This window comes from Nothoprocta perdicaria, unplaced genomic scaffold, assembly GCF_003342845.1.
Source record: "Nothoprocta perdicaria isolate Ctin4 unplaced genomic scaffold, notPer1 scaffold_355, whole genome shotgun sequence".
Classification (NCBI taxonomy): domain Eukaryota; kingdom Metazoa; phylum Chordata; class Aves; order Tinamiformes; family Tinamidae; genus Nothoprocta; species Nothoprocta perdicaria.
In genome coordinates this window covers 1,801-19,658 of record NW_020455594.1, presented here as the reverse complement: position 1 = coordinate 19,658, position 17,858 = coordinate 1,801, and positions in this window count along the sequence as shown.

Sequence of the window (17,858 nt, the reverse complement as noted above, 5' to 3'; positions counted from 1 at the left end):
CTACACTTGCCTAGCCCAAAGAAAACTGTTCATTTCCTTCATTTTCATGGAAATGCATATATTTCTTCAGTTTATTTCAGGACTGACACTAGCTTGGCTTTTTTCAATTATTATTTCTAGGTAAAGAAAGAGTAGTATAATTTGAGCGTTTTTTTTTCTATATTCTGGAAACTACTTACCTAATCTTAGTTTTAAAAGATGAGTTGGAGAAACGAACTGTATTTTCGTCCCACCAAGACATGGCCAGACACATTGATTTTTGCTATGTATCCCACTAAGCAATTATTGTATAGGAATTTTTCCCCTCTCCTTAATTTCTTAGGTTCTTTTTTCTGTATGTTCAACAATACAAAAATATACACAGAATTKTAAATAATGTCACTGCAGTGTGTATTATAATGTAAGCATCTGGATGTTAAATTAATTTGATACCAGATATGCTGTTCCTTTACATATCCCTGCAGTGTGATATTATTTCTCTGTGTCAGGTCACCAGCGCACAGACTAGAGCCTCTGCTGTATTAGGCCCTGAATAAAGCRAGGAAGAGATTTCCCTTGGAAAATGTATCAGCTTAGAGCAGTAGCACATTATTGACTTGGGAAATTAAATCTTGGTACTGTGCGTGAAGTATTCAAGGGCTTGCTGTGCTTCAGATGTTTCTGAAACATCAGCAGCAGCACAAGAAATGTAAGCTTTGTCACATATGGTCTTTGCTGCTTTTCAAATTCATTTCAGTCCAGATCATTTTACAGGCTACATCTTGCCATCTTTACTTTTTATTTGCTAAGCATGGCTTGATCTGTTCTAGTAATGACTCATGACCAACAGAAGGTGTGTTTGGAAATCTTAGAACAARAGTGCCTTTCTCGGCAGATGATTCTTTCAATTCTTTTCTCTCTTCAGAGTGATATTTGCACTAAATCTTTCTCACCAAGTAAAGAATGATAGCAAAGCTAAGTGGTTTTTCTGTACATGCTTGGCAGTGTGACTAGATGCCCAGCAACTAAGCAAGTGTCTGCTTTGGTTTATGCAATCTAGGTTTCCTTGAGGCATTTCTGGCACCACCACCCAACCTTTCCGGTGTTCAGCCTATCTGTATGCAACACGCACAGAATATTTTATAGGAAAAAACGTCAGGCAMGAAGGAAGCCTGTTCAGATGCATAAAGAGGGGCTGTGGTCACGAGAAGTGGATAAGAAATAAATGCTGCAGCAGACAGTAAACTGCCGAGAGCAGGTAACTACCACAAGTTTCCCCTTGCTCTATGTGCTGAATAAGCAAAAACACATGCACACGTTTGAGTAGCAACCCCTCCTRTTGAAATCACCTGTACGTGACTGTGCAAGTGCTGCACATAATCCAGCAGCGCGGCGCAGCTGGGCGAGCAGCGGGTGCCAGGAATCGGCTTCCCATCTGCCCAGCTTGTGAGGGCACGTCTGCGTGGCAGCAGTGAGTCTCCACAGTAGAGCTCTGTGCTGCAGTGCAGGTATGTTGCTCCCAAAATACACCCTAAGTAGGATGCTGTCGYCTGCAAAGAGGCCCTCGGCATCCCTACAAAAAACAATCTGTTTTTCAGAAATAGCTAGAGGAAAGACGTGGTCTCAGGATGGGGTAAGGTTTTGCACAGGATCTTTAGCTTAAGCAACACTGAAATATCAGTAATATTGGTAAAAGCTCTCTTAATCCATTTAATCCATTGCTTTCCTTTATCAGCATCCAAGAATCTTTTTGTTTTATTTTAAATATTTTTTTTTCTCAGAAAGAAGTCCATTTATTAATTACCTATGATTACTCTAGGTGTATAGGAACTGGCTGTTTAATGGTTGGTCTCAGTAAGTTTTCAGTAATCTAAACTCAATCAACTAGCTTGTGAGCCCTCCTTTATATAAATGAGGTTATTGTTCATTTTCTGTAGTCCTCCAGGGATATGTCAGTTCCCCCATTATAATCCAGTATTTYAAGACTTCCTTAAGTTATTAGCCAAAGTAAATAAACTAAGATAAATTTAGGCCCTGCTAACTGTAAATTTTCAAATTGAATAAGCTTTCACCTCTTTTCTTATTTCTATTCCACTTTCATCTTAATCATGCCATCATAATAAATCTTACTTTGGAAGGCTGAAGCAAGGGCATCAAACTCTGGCACTTTCCATCTCTTCTGTTAATAGATACCTGTTTTCCTTTATCTTCCTTGTTTTGCTTTTTGTGTAATTTTCTTACTCCCTTCTTATCTCTTTCACAGCTCAGCTTGCCCTGGTTTTGCAGGACTGAGCAATTTGATGCATCCCTGAGTGCATGTCCTGCCTTCACCCAGGAGGTGAAGCAAGGCACACCAGGATTGCCAAGCATCTCTGCCTGTTCCAACTAACAACGAATTACTGTCCTGGCTAATACCTTCTATATAGAAAGATGAGCAGCTAGATTTTTCTAACATTTCAATAACAGCTGCAACTTCATCCCATATTTCAGAATTTCTCCAGCGTTGGATCTCTTTTCCATTTTCTTTCGCCATTTTTCAAAGGCTTCCGCTTTGGCAGTGCCGTGAGCGTGAAGAAGCCCAGACTCAGTCCTTGCCTTTGCAAACCTGACTGACAGCCCATTTGCCTGGGTGAATTAATGAGTGCTCTAACTCCTGAGTAGCTACATGCTCTGTGTTGTTTCTGTGCATCTCACTGATGTGATTTATTGTGCTGATGCTCTATTGTCTCATTAATCATTTTTTATCATCCCCAGATAGCTATAAATTTCTCCCTGTACTTCTTGTCTGTCCATAAAGCTCAGTTTACTAAACTTGCACAGCTCTTCTTGTCTCCTCCATGGTGGTTTTTTTTTTTTTTTTTTTTTCCCTTTTTCCCTGCTCTAGTCCTATTGCCAGCAAGTCTTTAGCCATCGTTCTGTCCTTCTGGCCCATGTCTCACAAGTAGCACCCCTGAAACCAGGTCATCCCTTACTACCTTCATTTATCTTCTTGTGCAATCTACTCCAGCTGGAGCACCCCTTTTCTTGACAGCCTTCCTACTGCCACCTTGTCTCAACTTYGTTAAAGTCACAGAAGACATACCTTTTTCCTAATCTAGTTATCAACTGGATATCTCAATTCCACTCGATTTATCTCATTTACTGTTACAAATCTCAGTGTGAAGTCAGGACTTGAGCCTAGAGTGCCAGTGTCCAACTTGCCAAGGACGTTATCTCTTGGAGGGCGCTGCGTTCATAGTACAGGGGGGCTGTTGCTTTTTCCCTTATCCAAAAGAGCCAAGGCCTCACCCGTAAGGAAGTTTTCAGAGCAGGGATTCCCCAGAGCAGAGCTCTCCAAGGCAGCCAGCTGCGCTTGCACCAGAGGGCGCTTACAGACTGCTGAGCAGGAGCTTTCCTCTTCTGGGAAAGCCAGTGCTTTGCAAAGCTCCACTCACACTCTGCTCCGGGGCTCCTGCAAGCCAAAATACAAAACAAAACCCCTCGAACAACACCAACATTTCTGGTGTTGGCATTCTTCTTTTCTCAAATACTGAAATGGCACTACAAAAATGATAGCCTTGGTTGAGATGGAAAAAATGGTACTCAGTGTTTCTGAGTTGAAACACTGACTTTGGCTCATAGGTGCTGTCAGGTTTAGTCCTGCATCTTCCGGAACAAGTGGTTGAAGGGAAGCAGACGCCAGGGCTGCCCTCCCCCTGTGTGGAAATTTGGTGACTCTTCCTCCCTTTTCCCCAGCCTGCCTTATTAACGTGTTCCCAGCCTGACCAGCACAACCACCCTCAGAAGGAGAGTCAATTCAGGAAGCTTTTACCTCTGGTATCCTCTTCTCCATGAAAGGTGAGCATCTCTTCTGCAAACAGCTGGTATGACAACACCTTTTAATGGCATCACCAGTCACGTGCTGTGCATGATTTTCCATCATGCTGACCTTTAAAAAAGGAACTAAAATATGTTTTTAGCTTTCTTCGGAGTCTCATCTAAACCTCCTTTCTTATTAATAGCATTATATGACTCAGTTGGGCTAAACAGGACAGTGTTTAGGGCACTGACTATTGCCTGTTTCTCTGTTAGAAAAGGGAAGAACAAGTCACTGTAGGATTTACCTCCCTCCCTACAGTCAGGGTCTGATTTTTCCTTTGCTGATTTTTCCATCGTGGTGCCTTAGCAAGGAAGGCAGGGTGTGAAGCAAGGGCAGCCTAGCCAAGCTTTGCAGCAAAGTGCCACAAGAGTGTCTTTTACTCAGTCAGTGCACTTCACCCCCGCTCTCTGCATCTCTTAGATACTGCAGTATCCTCGCACCGACCAGCCAGCATAGTGGTTTTCTTCTCTCCAAACCTGTCCTAGTCCCCACCYTCCTATTTAATCCTTCTTCCCAACAATCCTGATACTCCTGTGCTCATGTGATCTAATATTCTGACTAAATTCGTGAGCTAGAGCTGGAGGGGAAAGAGACAAAACCAGGTGATGTTTGCACTAAGGGCCAATGCCAATTACATTTATGATTGCAAAATAGTCTGATTGTGCTGACAGAGCATATTCTAAACTCAGTGATCAGTCATCAAAGCAAGATGAGTAAAATGTCATATGTCCCAATCCTATCCCCTGCACAGCAAGCTTCTGTCTGCTGTGACTGCTAACAGCGCTCCAAACCAAAGCAGCTGTGAGAAGCTAGAAATAMTAGTTGTGCTTAAAAAATATAGGATGTTGCAGAAAATAATAGGGCAAAAAGAAGAAAAAGTCCTTCTCCTGTGAAAGATTAATTTGTCCCCAAAACAAGAACCAGTATTGAATTGGAACAGATATCAACATGTATTCATAAAGGCACTGAAAGGAAATATTAAACCAAAAAGGAGGATCTCCAGCATTTAAAATATATTACTTATTTYCTGATAATATATGTTTCCATGCTAAATTTCACTTTTATATTCTTAGGTATTTTACTACTGAGATTTTTAAACTGTATTACTTGTAATTAAGCTTTTATAATCAGCAGTTTCTTAAAAAGCGAAGAATGCATGAGGTCAGCTGACCTTCTGTCCAATCTAGTTCTAAAACTAAGCCATCAAAGAGAGGAATCAAAAATTATACTAGAAAATTTATATCATATTAATTAGCTGGGTTGTCTTTTGGGGGATTTGGGGTAGCAGGAGGTGARAAAGAGAGAATGAAGAAGGCCTAGTTCCCATTTTCATCCCCAAGCCTGTAACATTTCATCTGGCCAGGACAATTCTGTTTCTATAGCCCTTGCAGCTGGAGAGATCTCACCCTGCAAGCAGCAACTCCTGCAGGACATGGCGTCTCCCAGCTCGCTTCCTGACTGGAGAGGCGAGCCCGTCCCTGGGCCCACCGAGGAGCCGGTGCAGAGCACAGGCTGAGGTAACACCCTGCCAGGGCCGCCGCTCGGCCAGTGCTTGTCTATCCACTTCCCATGCTGGAGAAGGAAATGCTTCTCCACGGCACTGGGAGCGAGGGAAAACACTTCCCACAGAGCAGCTATTTCATACAGTGCTCATGTTATGCTGGGATTATGTTTTGGGTTTATTTTTTCCACAGGAAGAGAAGAGACTGGAATACATGAATAATCAGGAAAACATTTTATCCTCTTGGCTTGTCCCTCTCAGCCACAGTTGTACACACCAGCAAGGGAGTTATGCAAGGTGAGCTGAGAAAGGAGGCCAGGAAAGAGTGTAAAGCCAGGAACCTCGTTTAAAAACCACCAGGAGAAATATGGGCCAGGATCAGAGCTATCTGGAAAAAGATCATCTTTTAAGTGTATTTGTTAAAACCAGTTATTAAAATCATTTGGGAAAATAGTGCGTCTGTTTAAAAGATTTCAAGCTAAACAAAGGGAATTTACATAGAAGAGGCATGTCTGGGTGGTAGTTGCCTCAAGACGGAGTAATTCTGTCTGTCTTGTTCTCCAGCATCTTCCCCAGTTGCCAGAGCCTTGCAGAAAGGCCTGTGTAAGGACAGGAGGATAATAATTAGTGCAGCATTTTCCTCGCCTTTGTTGTCAGTCTGCAGGGACCAGTCTTTCAAACACTTATTATTTGGTTAAGTAATTGTGTTCTAGGGGCTTGTCAGGAAGGAAAAGTGGAAAGGAAAGAGAGTATTTGCATTTTGCCCTGCGGCACTGGAGGAAGGGGCTCGCATGTCCCTTGCTCTCTGCAGGGAGCTGAAGTTTGTAGCAATGGGCCAAAGAAAAATTTCTTTCCTGTTCCATAAAATTGCAGTTTTCAAGAAACACAAGAGGAGACAGGAAATCTCTGATACCAATTGTGCTAGGAAACGCACTGGAGAGTAGAGCTGAACCTTGAGCTAATCCAACAGGAAGCCAGAGGAGAGGAATGGACAATGTACTCTGTTGTGGGCTCGATGGTCTTAATCCAGTTCTCAACTTTTGTTTGTTAAAGAACAGATCAGGGGAAGGCCACAATAACTATCAGTTTGTGTGTCTTGATCCAGGAAGAAGCAAAGACCAAAGGCAGCTCCAGGCTGCGACTGCATGGGAGGAGGTTGCAAGGTTCATAACTCTTCTGGAGGAGCCATCCCTCTCACCACAATTGCAAGCTGTAAGTCAGATTTCCTCTGAATCCTTAGATGTGAAATATATCGTATATATGATAAATATATTTTTTTTGTGCTATTCCAAAAGCACAAGACCAATGTTTCTCTCATCTTTATAATAACCAATAAGCAATTTATAATTTCTTCTTGGAAAACAGACATTTTTACCATGCAAAGCTCACCTGTGTTAATTCTGCTCAGTGCCAAAACATGCCTGATTGCCTTTATTTCGCAGGCTCCCTGTCACCTCTCTGATGGGAACCATTGTGTTGGATCAGTCACTTCTTGCACTAGCTACCCTTCCACTGAAAGAGCTTCAAATCCACTTGGACATCAACCTTGGGCTTCCTCCAGTGTGCAGGTAAGCAAGTAACAGAGATTGCAGCACAGGAAAAAAAAAAAAAAAAGAAAATTTAGGTCTTAATTGTTTTGGGAAGAGGAAGAAGAGCAGAGATTTAGAAAGCAAACTCCAGCACCTAGCTAATGATAAGTAAGTGATGATTCAGTGCTGACTCATTTGGGAAGGGGCCTGGTAGAGAGGGCAAAAAACAAATGAATGCAAGTGTGTTTGCCATATGCAAAGACACCGAGATATCCTGAGTTGGGCAGAAGTGTGGAAGTTKGCTAAAAATAACCAAACAAAGCCCAAAAGCTCTGAAATTTTCAGCACCATCTGGAGACTCTGGGAGAAGAGAAAACAGCTTGCTGCTGTAGGAGGCATTAAAGGACAGAGTTTATATATATAAATATATGTATCTATTAAAGCAATACATATCACCATTAGAGATAAGTCCATGGCTTCAAAGTCGAGACCAATCAGCAATATCTGAACAACTAATGATCTTACAGTTTGCTAGGCTTGAGACTGGGGTCAGACCATAGTGTCACAGGCACACTGCAAAATTTGGGGTGTTCCAGGTTTCGTTTCTGTTGCCCTCATCTTGGCAGCCTTCAAAGGCCGATTATGACTTGCAACACACTTGCATAGTTTGTTTGTCCTTGTTCCCAGCTTACTGCAAAAGTGACTCCTCACCTTACCACGTGTCCTTTGCCCTCATGCGAGGGCACTGATATAAGGAAAAGTGAAAGAAAGTGGCATTTACTGGAATATTATAAAGACTTTGGGTGATTTAGTGTGAACGGGAGGTTCTTTGGCCTGAGGGCAATAATGGACCCAAGCAAAATTGTTCAAAAATCAACCACAATCTGGTCTGGAAAAATCCAATGTTATTAGACTATACTGATAGGAAAACAACCCTATGTGGTGTGTGTGKGGGAAAATCTATGAGTATTGTTTTTGCAGCTCTGTTCCTGCATGAGTCCATAGCAGGGACAAGCGGCAGGGGCAGAGGGAGGTGCCCCATTTTGGAGGCTCTTGGTGCAGTGTCATGTAAGTAGAAGAGTCAGGTTACATCTCAATCATAGGAGCATGTATTCATTTTGAACAAGCCAAAATGTTGCTTTGTATCTCAGTTTAGCCCCCTAACATCAGGTTTATTTCAAGGTGCAGAAAGTGTTGGCTGAGCTGTTGTTTCCTCAGCAGGTTGAACCAGTGCAGTACAATTTAATTGCTGGGCTTGAACAATTAAATTGAATTAAAAAGTTAAGCTCTCATTATCTGAAACTGAGCACCAAAAATTAATAGACTCTTAGAGCCTAATCTCTGTTCCTCAGATCTCTAGCTGCAAACGAGGGCAGTATCRCAGCCGTCTAATTTCATCATCTAATTACACAGGATTACAATGCTCTCAGCTCACTAATGCCTGGGACTCGTTCTGATATTCTGGTGTGATACCCCAAAGACAAGAGCTGTGTATTCAGGGCTGGCTCTGGATGCTCTTCAATGAATAATACATAATGCAATACACAGGCGAGAAAGATAAGAAGAATGATCAAGTGACTATCTATTTACTGAATGGTTAATATTTTACTGCAAGAGATCTTTGGGAAAAAAAAAACAACAGCAAAAAGCAGTGTTTGCACTTGCATCATATAAATCATTAGGGTCAAAAGCATCATCTTACAGGACAGCTGGGACACTTCCCTGTTTCCTTCTTGTCCTSAGTGAGGTTTTTGCCACAGAGCTGCTTGTTCCTCTCTCAGCTTGTGCTGCAGACAGCTGCCCATGCTGTGGTGCGAGGCTGCCCTGCTTTGTGCCAGCCGAGTGCAGTGCTTCCTGAAAGGGGCAGAAAATGCCTGGAGTGGGCAAGCCAAAGCCACACGTGGGGCAAAACGCCTGTTTAGCGCTCCGAGCTGAACGTGAAGTTGCCATGGACACAGTCGTCTGCTGCCAATCAAACTTGCTCAGCAAACCGCAAGTCTGGTGGCTCGCAGGAATACGGAGCCTGGCTTAACTTCCCGTCAAGCTGCGATGGGAAGGCAGGAGGCCCAGGGCTCCCTAGGGCAGCAGAACAGGGGAGCAGAGGGTTCCGGGCCTGGTCCTGAGAAGATCTGGCCTCAGAACTGATCCTTCAGCCCATCACAATCCATGTGTGCCACAGGGAAAGCTCAGAGTGGCCACCATGGCTCACTCGAGGAAGGCCAGAGGTTTGCTGCTTGGCACTTTCCTTCCTTGMTGTGTATTTGAAAAAGGCTTGGAGGAGATGGAGCTTTGAAAAGCATTATTTTCCTCCCAGTTTCAAAGGAAATGAGCAGAAATGGTGGTGTAGTCCACCAGCGTCCACCTTCCCACACAGTTCTTGGTCATCCTGAATCAAATGGGGCTGTCTCTCACATACAGCTACAAAAGAGAAGCTTTCTTGATACCCTCTTCATGGCAACCAAGCATATTTGGCCTTTCCAAATCCCTAGGAGACTGCAGAAAGAAGTCTGGGTGTCCCACACASCCTGGGCACAGGGAGTGCATCCCACCACTTCACCTCGGGCAATCTTGGCTATATCATTGTGGCATCTACTCCAGCATTCCATGCCTGCAATATCCTAGCGTGAGCAGAGAAATATAAGAGAAGGAGCACCTGGCAACAGTGTATGAATCCTCCCTGGTGTCCATGGACTTGGGCAGTGCTATTTCTTAGATGTCTTAGCACTGCCACTGTCAGTGGCAGTTTCTGCTCAGGAAGCCTCCCTGTTAATGTCGCTTTGGGATCACAGCCATAAGATCAAGAACAGTCTGGAGCATTTTACTGAATGAAATGCTGAGGCATCTGCCTCCCTTCAGGGCACATTCCTGCCATGTACCACAGCCAGATTTGCCTTTGGCATGACAAGTTTCTCCCTGGATAGTAACTATGACAACAGGATTTCACTGGTTTTTCTTCAGTGGGAAGAACCCTTTTATTACCAGGCAATTTGCTAGACTAATAAAGCGCTGAAATGCAGAACATTGCAACACACTTGGCTAGCCTTTGAGGTTGTAAAAGGTATCTAAATATGCTGCTGCTTTGTACATCTTTTGTGCAAGGGTTTCACAGMAGGAGGTAACAGGCTTGTGAAGATGCCGTACTCTGCAACACTCATATGTGTAACTGCAGTAAGTGAAGCTGAGAGGAAGAAAAGAAAAAGTGTAATTTAAAACACAAATAATGGCCTGGTCCATTTAGGTTTTCTCTGGAGTGCAGCATCTGCTTGTCTCAGAATAACCTTGTGTCTCCTGGAGCTAGTGGTCAATGGACTCCTGCCAGATAAGCTGCACATCTCCAGGAGCATTTCRTCCTACTCCTCAGTATTTGAAGAAATTAAAACTGGTTTTGTCTTTGCCTGCTTTCGATGGACAATGAGGATATGAACAAGCATTTTGGGGCTGTGCATGTTCTTCCAAGCTAGACTAACTTTCTCTGAGGATCTCAAAAATATTCCTGTGTATTTTGAACAACCCTCATCCAGGAGAATTTGCTTCTTAAGCAAAAAAAATATACAAATGGGTAGCAAATTATGATAGAGCAAGAGGCCTTGCTCTATCCGTAGTTCTATCCAGAGACAATATGGGTACATGGGGAGTCAGCGGAGCTGGTGTGAGGACAGAGCCAGAGCAGGCGCTGAGCCAGCTGAGGGGGGAACAAGGGGTAATAGGCACAGAGAGATTAAATGTTGCCATGAGGCTTCCGTCTGCCTCTGAATGGTGCTCCTCAGCCTGGGCATACATATTCACTTTGAAGACTAATAAACCTATGGGGTAGTTTAGCAAGGAAAAATCCATTGAAGTGAGTAGTGTAAATGACAGAATTGAAAAGACAGAGAGACATTTTCGCGGAGCTGCCCGGTGAATTGAGTTGACAAAGCAAAGAGCGAAGCTGTACGAAAGGGCCAGTGACCCCTTTCCATCCAAACAGAGCAGTTCCTTGTTTTCCCTCGTGGCAGTCTAGGGCTTTTTATTCAAATTCTTAAAGAGGATGCATGTTGCTGAGCCCTAATCTCAGACCACAACTGTAAGGGATATCACAACAGAATGTGGGGAGAGAATTTAGGTGTTTTGCAAAGAAAGAAAGAAATAAAAGTCTTTGTGAAAGTCTGGGTGAAAGTTGGTTGCCTCTCGCCCTCTCCGTTTTTCTATTTAAGCCAAACTCCAATCCTATAGTAGGATTATGTCAGGCCATATGATAAAGAGACTCATGAAAAGTATGCAAGCAGAGYGGTGCTGTCAGGCTCAGGCATGAGAACTAGAGAAACCTGAAGCTAAAAATACAGCTCAGCAATTACACAAAGCTCTTAAATGAATAGCGCCAGCAGGACTGACTGGTCTGGCACATACAAGTAAGCTACTGACTGCTGCATTGGTAGCACCCAAGTGAAGGCAAACTGAAGAACAGAACAGAAAACATTCCATACTGACTCAGAAAATTACTATCAAGTTTTCTAGCCTTGCTGTGAAATGTACTTGACTGTCTTTCCAGCACATAAAACAGCACCTGAGTGACCAGTGAATCTTTCCTGAGCCAGGTGAGAAAACATGGAAAGGCCAGAAGCCACCTCCAAATATCCCATTGTAGAGAGTCCAGTTCATCCTCCTTACTCAGATAATTTTCTTTTGCCCACTGTACTTTTCTTCAGAAAACATTTCTTCTGATGTTATTCCAGGATTGATACTAGGCCCCTTTGATGCACTGAAATGCCCCAAAGAGCAACATAACTTTTGCACATAACCCTTATCTACATGCATATATTCCTCCTTTATGCCTCAAGGGGGCTGTTTCCTATGATCTTCCAATGTTTATTTAGGTCATTTTTGTCTTGATCCAATTTTATCTTTGGAGAAGAAAGCCTGCATGTGTTTCTTCAGATATCATTCTCCCTCACATATAGTCACAGTAAATATGCAGCTAAGAAATCTTCCCTCCATGTAAACATTAAAATCTGGAAAAAAGTACCATAGTTATCTTCAAGATTTCCCCTTGAGGTAAGTGCTTGCCTTGAAGTCTCTATTAGTTTTGGTATTCATTTCAATTAGCAGCATCAACCCAACAGTGAGGCAATTTCAAAAGCTTCCACCATGTTTCTGCTATCCCAAAGTCTCTGAAGACGTGTTTTGGCCATTTCATGCGTATGCAGCAATTTACTGTTTAGGAACTTAGAAGACCCTTTTTACACATCTGATTTCYATTCTGCTAAATACAGCCCTCTGGATATGAAACTATTCAAGGTGCACAAGARTGACAGCTCCTTTGCAGTCTGCAGAAACACCTGTGGTGGCAGAGCTGTCCTGTTTTTCTGCTGCTGGTGATGCCGCTGGGTAAYGCACCTTTATTTTATTTATTCCTGCTATCACCATACAGGACAAGATTGCAGAAAAGCAGAGCAAGAGCATATTCTAATTATAAGACAGAAATTTGATTTTTGAGTTGCCAAGTCAGTACTATAGAGCCTGTAGAATTTCTTACAATTTACGCAATTTGTCATGGTCCAGGTATCACACATACACATGTAACCATGTTTTTCTTCAGTAAAACAGCCTCCAGCAACAAACCAATGAAGGAAGAAGACATTCATGTTGAGAAGGAGGTTTGTAATCTACCTTTCTAGCTATAAAGCTGAGGGGAGCAGAGCAAAATGGGCTTGAGCCAAGTCTTCCCACATGGTATTAAGAGGATAAATAAATATACTTACAATTCAGCTGTCAGTCTTAGGAGATAGGATGCTAAATTTCTGCCCAGAATTACTAGTCTTTTGTATGCACTAATCTGCTGACATGGCAACTTGAATAAGCACAAATTTCCATGGCGGGAGTCTGCGTGGGCAAAAGAGCCCCTTTATGCCAAAGGAGCCAGGTGCCAATTTTTGCTTGCTGTATTTTCTTGTAAACTCAGCATAACTCTTATCTGAAAAGTCAGGAGGAAGCTGGCTCCAATTCTTTGCATAATGAAGGACCTGGTGCTCTGGGCATGTACCTCCGGTGAAGCAATATTATTCTCTTGAGGAACCAGGAGCTGAGCAGGGCAACTTAAAGTTTTTAGGACACAAATATCATATCCCTACTCAGCAGGAAGACCTGCTTTCCTAGCCATTGCTATGAGCCCATGAGATTTCCAATTGCTTCTTGTCATATGTTTTAAAAGCTGCAGTAAATTTTAGGAATAAGTCATCCTACGCACATGTGCGCATTTGTGTGTGGGAGTGCTACACACCTGTATGTATATATGATAGAGGACATTATCTATATCTGTATTTTAATAAGCAAAACAAGAGCATGCTTGAATATTTGGGGATACTTATTAAGACTGCTTAATGAGAAGGCTTTCCTCTGCTGATGGATTGCAGATCAATTTTGTTGTAAATGTAAGGCACCAAGTGTGGTGCCTCCTGCTCCGAAGGAAGAAAGGTTGGAGTGTCCTTCTCGCTCATCCTAAAGGATTTTTTTGCAACTTTTTTTTTTCCTCAAGTGAATATGAGTATTCAAGTGGAATAGATTTCTAACCTCCTATTTGTAACTTTTGCAGCAAGGGTGCTGCCTTGGAAAGCAAGGAAGGCTCTGTGGGGACTAACCATAGCTCTGCTCTCTGCATTAGCAGCTTCATGTCGTGGGCTCTCTATTTGCCTCCCATTACTCAGTTCTGCTATTCTTGCTCCACCTTTTGCACTGTTAGTTGGCCAGTGTTCCATGTTCTTGCACTTTTTGCCCACTTTATTTTTTGTAGGTCCTGTTTTGAGCCCGAAACTCACTGAGCTGAAAACCCATTTGTCTTCAAGGTTTGTTATCTTCATGGTTTGACTACTGTATGCATTAAAATGTCTGCTCTGAGTGATTTTAAATCCAAATGCTAAACTAGCCATTAATTTACTGGATAGCTAAAATCACTGAGAGAAAAAAAAAAAAAAAAAAAAAAAAGAAAGCCCTCCTTTCTACTGACAGGTTATCCAGGACTCATTTGCTTGTCCTTCAGTCCTGCCCTACTCTCTCAGCTCTGCTTTCTTACAGTTTCTGCTCACATTGAATGTCCCACAGTATTTCCTTGCYATATGCTGCATGCATCCGGTTGTACTTGAGGGAAAACTACAACCTACAAACCTTCCAGAGCTGCTCCAAGTAGAGAGAGGAGGTGTGAGCTCCTGAAAAAGGTAAGTTGCCCATAACGTGTCCCCCTGCCAAAATGTGCACAAGTTCTTCTGTGAGCAACATTTGCATGGTCATGATCCATCGCGGGGTTTGCTTCTTCAGTCACTGAACTATTTGGCCATTCTGGAACACTCACGTCCCTGTCTAAGGCTGCACCGAGTGACTGCCAGGACAGGTCTATGGATGAATTAGCTCTGTCTTCACCAGAGTAGCTTCCTGATTCTACAGGGGATTCATTGTGTGAATGTGAACAAGCTGAGCTAGTGCTGTTTCTGTAAAATGAGGATAATGCTTTGCTGCTGGGCCCATTAATATTACTCTGAGTTGAGTGAGGAATTCCCTGTACGTCARCTTAATACAGATCGGAAAGGACACATTTTTCCGAAGCTGCGCCATAGCTCACGACTGCGACGTTCAGAAATGCTTACACCTCCAGTATGATGCTGATGAACAGTCCTCATAAGATCATTCAAGCAGACAGTCTATTTTTGCATGAGTAACCCTAAAACTCATGATGGGATTTAAAGTCTGTTGATGAGAGCTGTGCTGTGCATCCAAATTGAGTTATTTTACTGTTGTGGTAGTTTATATTCAAGCACTGCTGCTTAAGGGCATAGCTATAGGATCAATGATGTTAAGAAAGCAGGAAATTAACTAACAATTTATTTTTAATGCCAATTCTGTCTGGGAAAATTATAGTTATTGTCCGTGCTGGAACAAATCGGATTGTTCAAATGAGTAGAAATGCACCCCCTGCGATGTTCGATTAGAGCTGAGCCGCTATGGATGGCAGGATCGAAAGGTAAGTGCTAGATGTTGTCATCATGACTTTCTCTTTACAACATGGTATCAGCATATCTGTGCCAGTGGGTCAGGAAGAACTTGATTTTGGCTCTTGCAGGGATACTCTGGCATCAAACATGTGATGTTGGATATTGGGAATGGCTTGAGTCCTGCAGAGCAGAGCTCCTGGCTGTGAACTACTGGTCATAGCTTGCATACTTGTAAGTATACTTCAGGTCACAGCAGAAGCGCAAGACCTGAGGAGTGCTGTTGGAGAGATCATATTAGCACATAATGTATTTAAGGCATCGTACTTCTACTCTATTTGTAGAGCTGCAGGTGGTGACTTCTCCCAAGCAGCATTACCCAGACTGAGGATCTCAACTTCATTTTTTAGCCACTTCTCAGCACAAAAAAAGGGATGGAGAGCATGTCTCTGGATTCCTGCAGGTGTGTGTCATTGCGAGTGTGGACAGAGTGAGCTCCTCAGTCAACGGGAAACAGAGCAGACATAAGAGAGATGTCATTCTCATTGGCGATTGATCTAGTTTTACACAAACTTGTCTAAGTAATAACCCAGCTTTGAAAATTGTATGTCAATTTGGGTCTTTATTTGCATTTACACTCACTTTTATTAATATAAGTTAACTAGTAACAAATTAATTCAAGCTCTAACATGACTCATGTAATCGATGCACTGAGGGAAAGCATCTACCCCATGACTCTGCTGCAGCAAATTCAGGTTATGCTGGTGTGTTTCCTTGCTCATTCCCTGCTCCTGCTTGTATCCTCTGCTCTCCTACAGTTCAAAACCCCCTCAAACATGCTAAATCAACTGCTTGGGATACTGTGCTCTCAAGCAGGTCAGCAACTTCCTCATTTATAACTGTTTCATTCCAAAACCACCAGCTGCACCAAGGGAACAAGAGGAGCATCCCAGCTCTTTATGAAGCCCCTGAGGATGCTGTGTGGGGAAGGCTGGTCTTCAAGGTCTGTCTAGGCAAGGCTGTGCCACACTGAGAACGAAGCACTCGGCAGCAGATGAGCCCTCAGCCAGAGCTCCAGTCCGGTCTGCAGACCAAACACGAATTGCAGCCTAGCAGGCTGCAGTGAGAAAACTCTCCTTCTCATTTACTCAATATTAATAACATTTTCTCCTCGTTAAATCTGGCTGCCTTTGCAGTGACTTGCAAGGTTTCACCCCATGTATGTTTTACTCTGTAAAAACTTTCAGTTGAACATGCAGGTCTGGGAGCCACCACAGATACATACAGTGGGTCACTTCAGATCTCATTATAAATCTGCAGTGTTGCTGCTAAACATTCCTGTTTTGCAAAATGCTATGCTTTCCTGTGTCAAAATCAATGTTCTGAGCATGGATATGTACACACATTTTTTTTTTTCAGGGTTAATGTGAGACAAATGTAAAAAAAAATGTTAAAACAAGCCAGCTCCTGTTGCCGCAGGGGGAGCACGAATGGAGAAAGACTTTAGCAAGGACCTCAAGATTAARGCTACAGTATTTTAGGACTATAGAGCATCTTCCCTCTCATTTCAGGAGCCTTCACATCCTTTGCTGATTACAACTGATGACACTGTAGCGCCTTATGAGTTATTCATGTTTTCTTGGTAGGGAATATGGGAGAGCCCTAGAGCGCTTGGAAGCCGCTTATCTTCAGCTGAACAGCTTGTGCACTGCAAAGTCACGAGCAGAAACCCAGCAGAGATGACAGGGCCAGGACAGCAGCTCACGCTGACAGTTAGCTTTCTGAACTCTTGGCTGTTGTTACTGATATTAGTTGTACTGCAGAAGAAAGGAGCAGGAAGTGGGTAGTCTTGAACAGGCCCTTGCAGTGATCATTTTGGGAATGGGTCCATAACAGATAACTAACAGATAAAAGATGCTTGTTTTCAACACTGTCTAACTTGAACATGCTAATCCATTTTGTCATTCCTCCTACTTGGAAGTGACCATGTAATAGAACCTGACAGGGAAACTGTCAGGAAACAAGCAACCAGATCTCTGCTGTCAAGCAGTTGACTTCCAAGCCCCCTTAGGTCTCCATTAATTCATCATTATGCATTTTTGCAATCAGTATTTGATCCAAAGAATGGATGACATGAGTTCACATTATGTGCATCAGGTTTAGTTCAGTCTAGCCCAGTCATTCACCATGAGCTTAAAACTCACAAACTGAATATTCTGGCATCTTCCTGATCAGAAGTCTGATTCAAGTGGTCACTGTGTACATATGGGAAATAAAATATTGTGTGGAGGAGACTTTCTGGAGGCAGCAGTATAAATGGCAGTTTTGCTCCAGGAAGAGAGGCAGGTGGGCTCCCCCATGATATAAGGCAATATCCTATTAGCTGTGATGACTGGTGGCATATTGCATATCTTATGTGTGACTTGGTTTTCCACCCTTTCAAATGCCGGTGCTGACGACAAGGGTCTATGGACTCCAGAAGAAATTCTGACTCTGGAAGAAATTCTGCATTTAACAGCATGGAGCTTTGCAGCGGTCTCAGATTTGCTTGGAGAGCAGGAAAGTCAGAATCGGCCCCACCACGATTATGTCAGAGATGAAAATAGACATGAGGGAAGATCAAAGATGTTGGTAAGTGCGTTAGTTATCATGTAGATTGATACATCGCGGTGCACACGGCATACCGACACAAGGGATCTTTTCATTGTCCACACAGCCTCCTTGCAGCTCAAGAAAGAAAAAAAATGCATCAAAGCCCATGAGGTCATGACTGGATCCTACAGATTATAAAGCTTTTAGAAATGATAACAGCTAAAGAACTGGCTTTGAAAGAGCAAGCCAAATGATTGGAAATAAGACATAGTTTCCTTCTTTCCACTGCTCTGACGGACAGCATTAGCTTGTGACATTTCTGCTTTCTGCATCTCCCAAAGAGGAGCTTGTGGAAAAAGCGGGGTTTGTAACCATTTATTTGAATTCTCAGCAGCTGCCCAGTTCAGCCAGGCTCAAACCTCTTACTTATTCTCTGCAAGTCA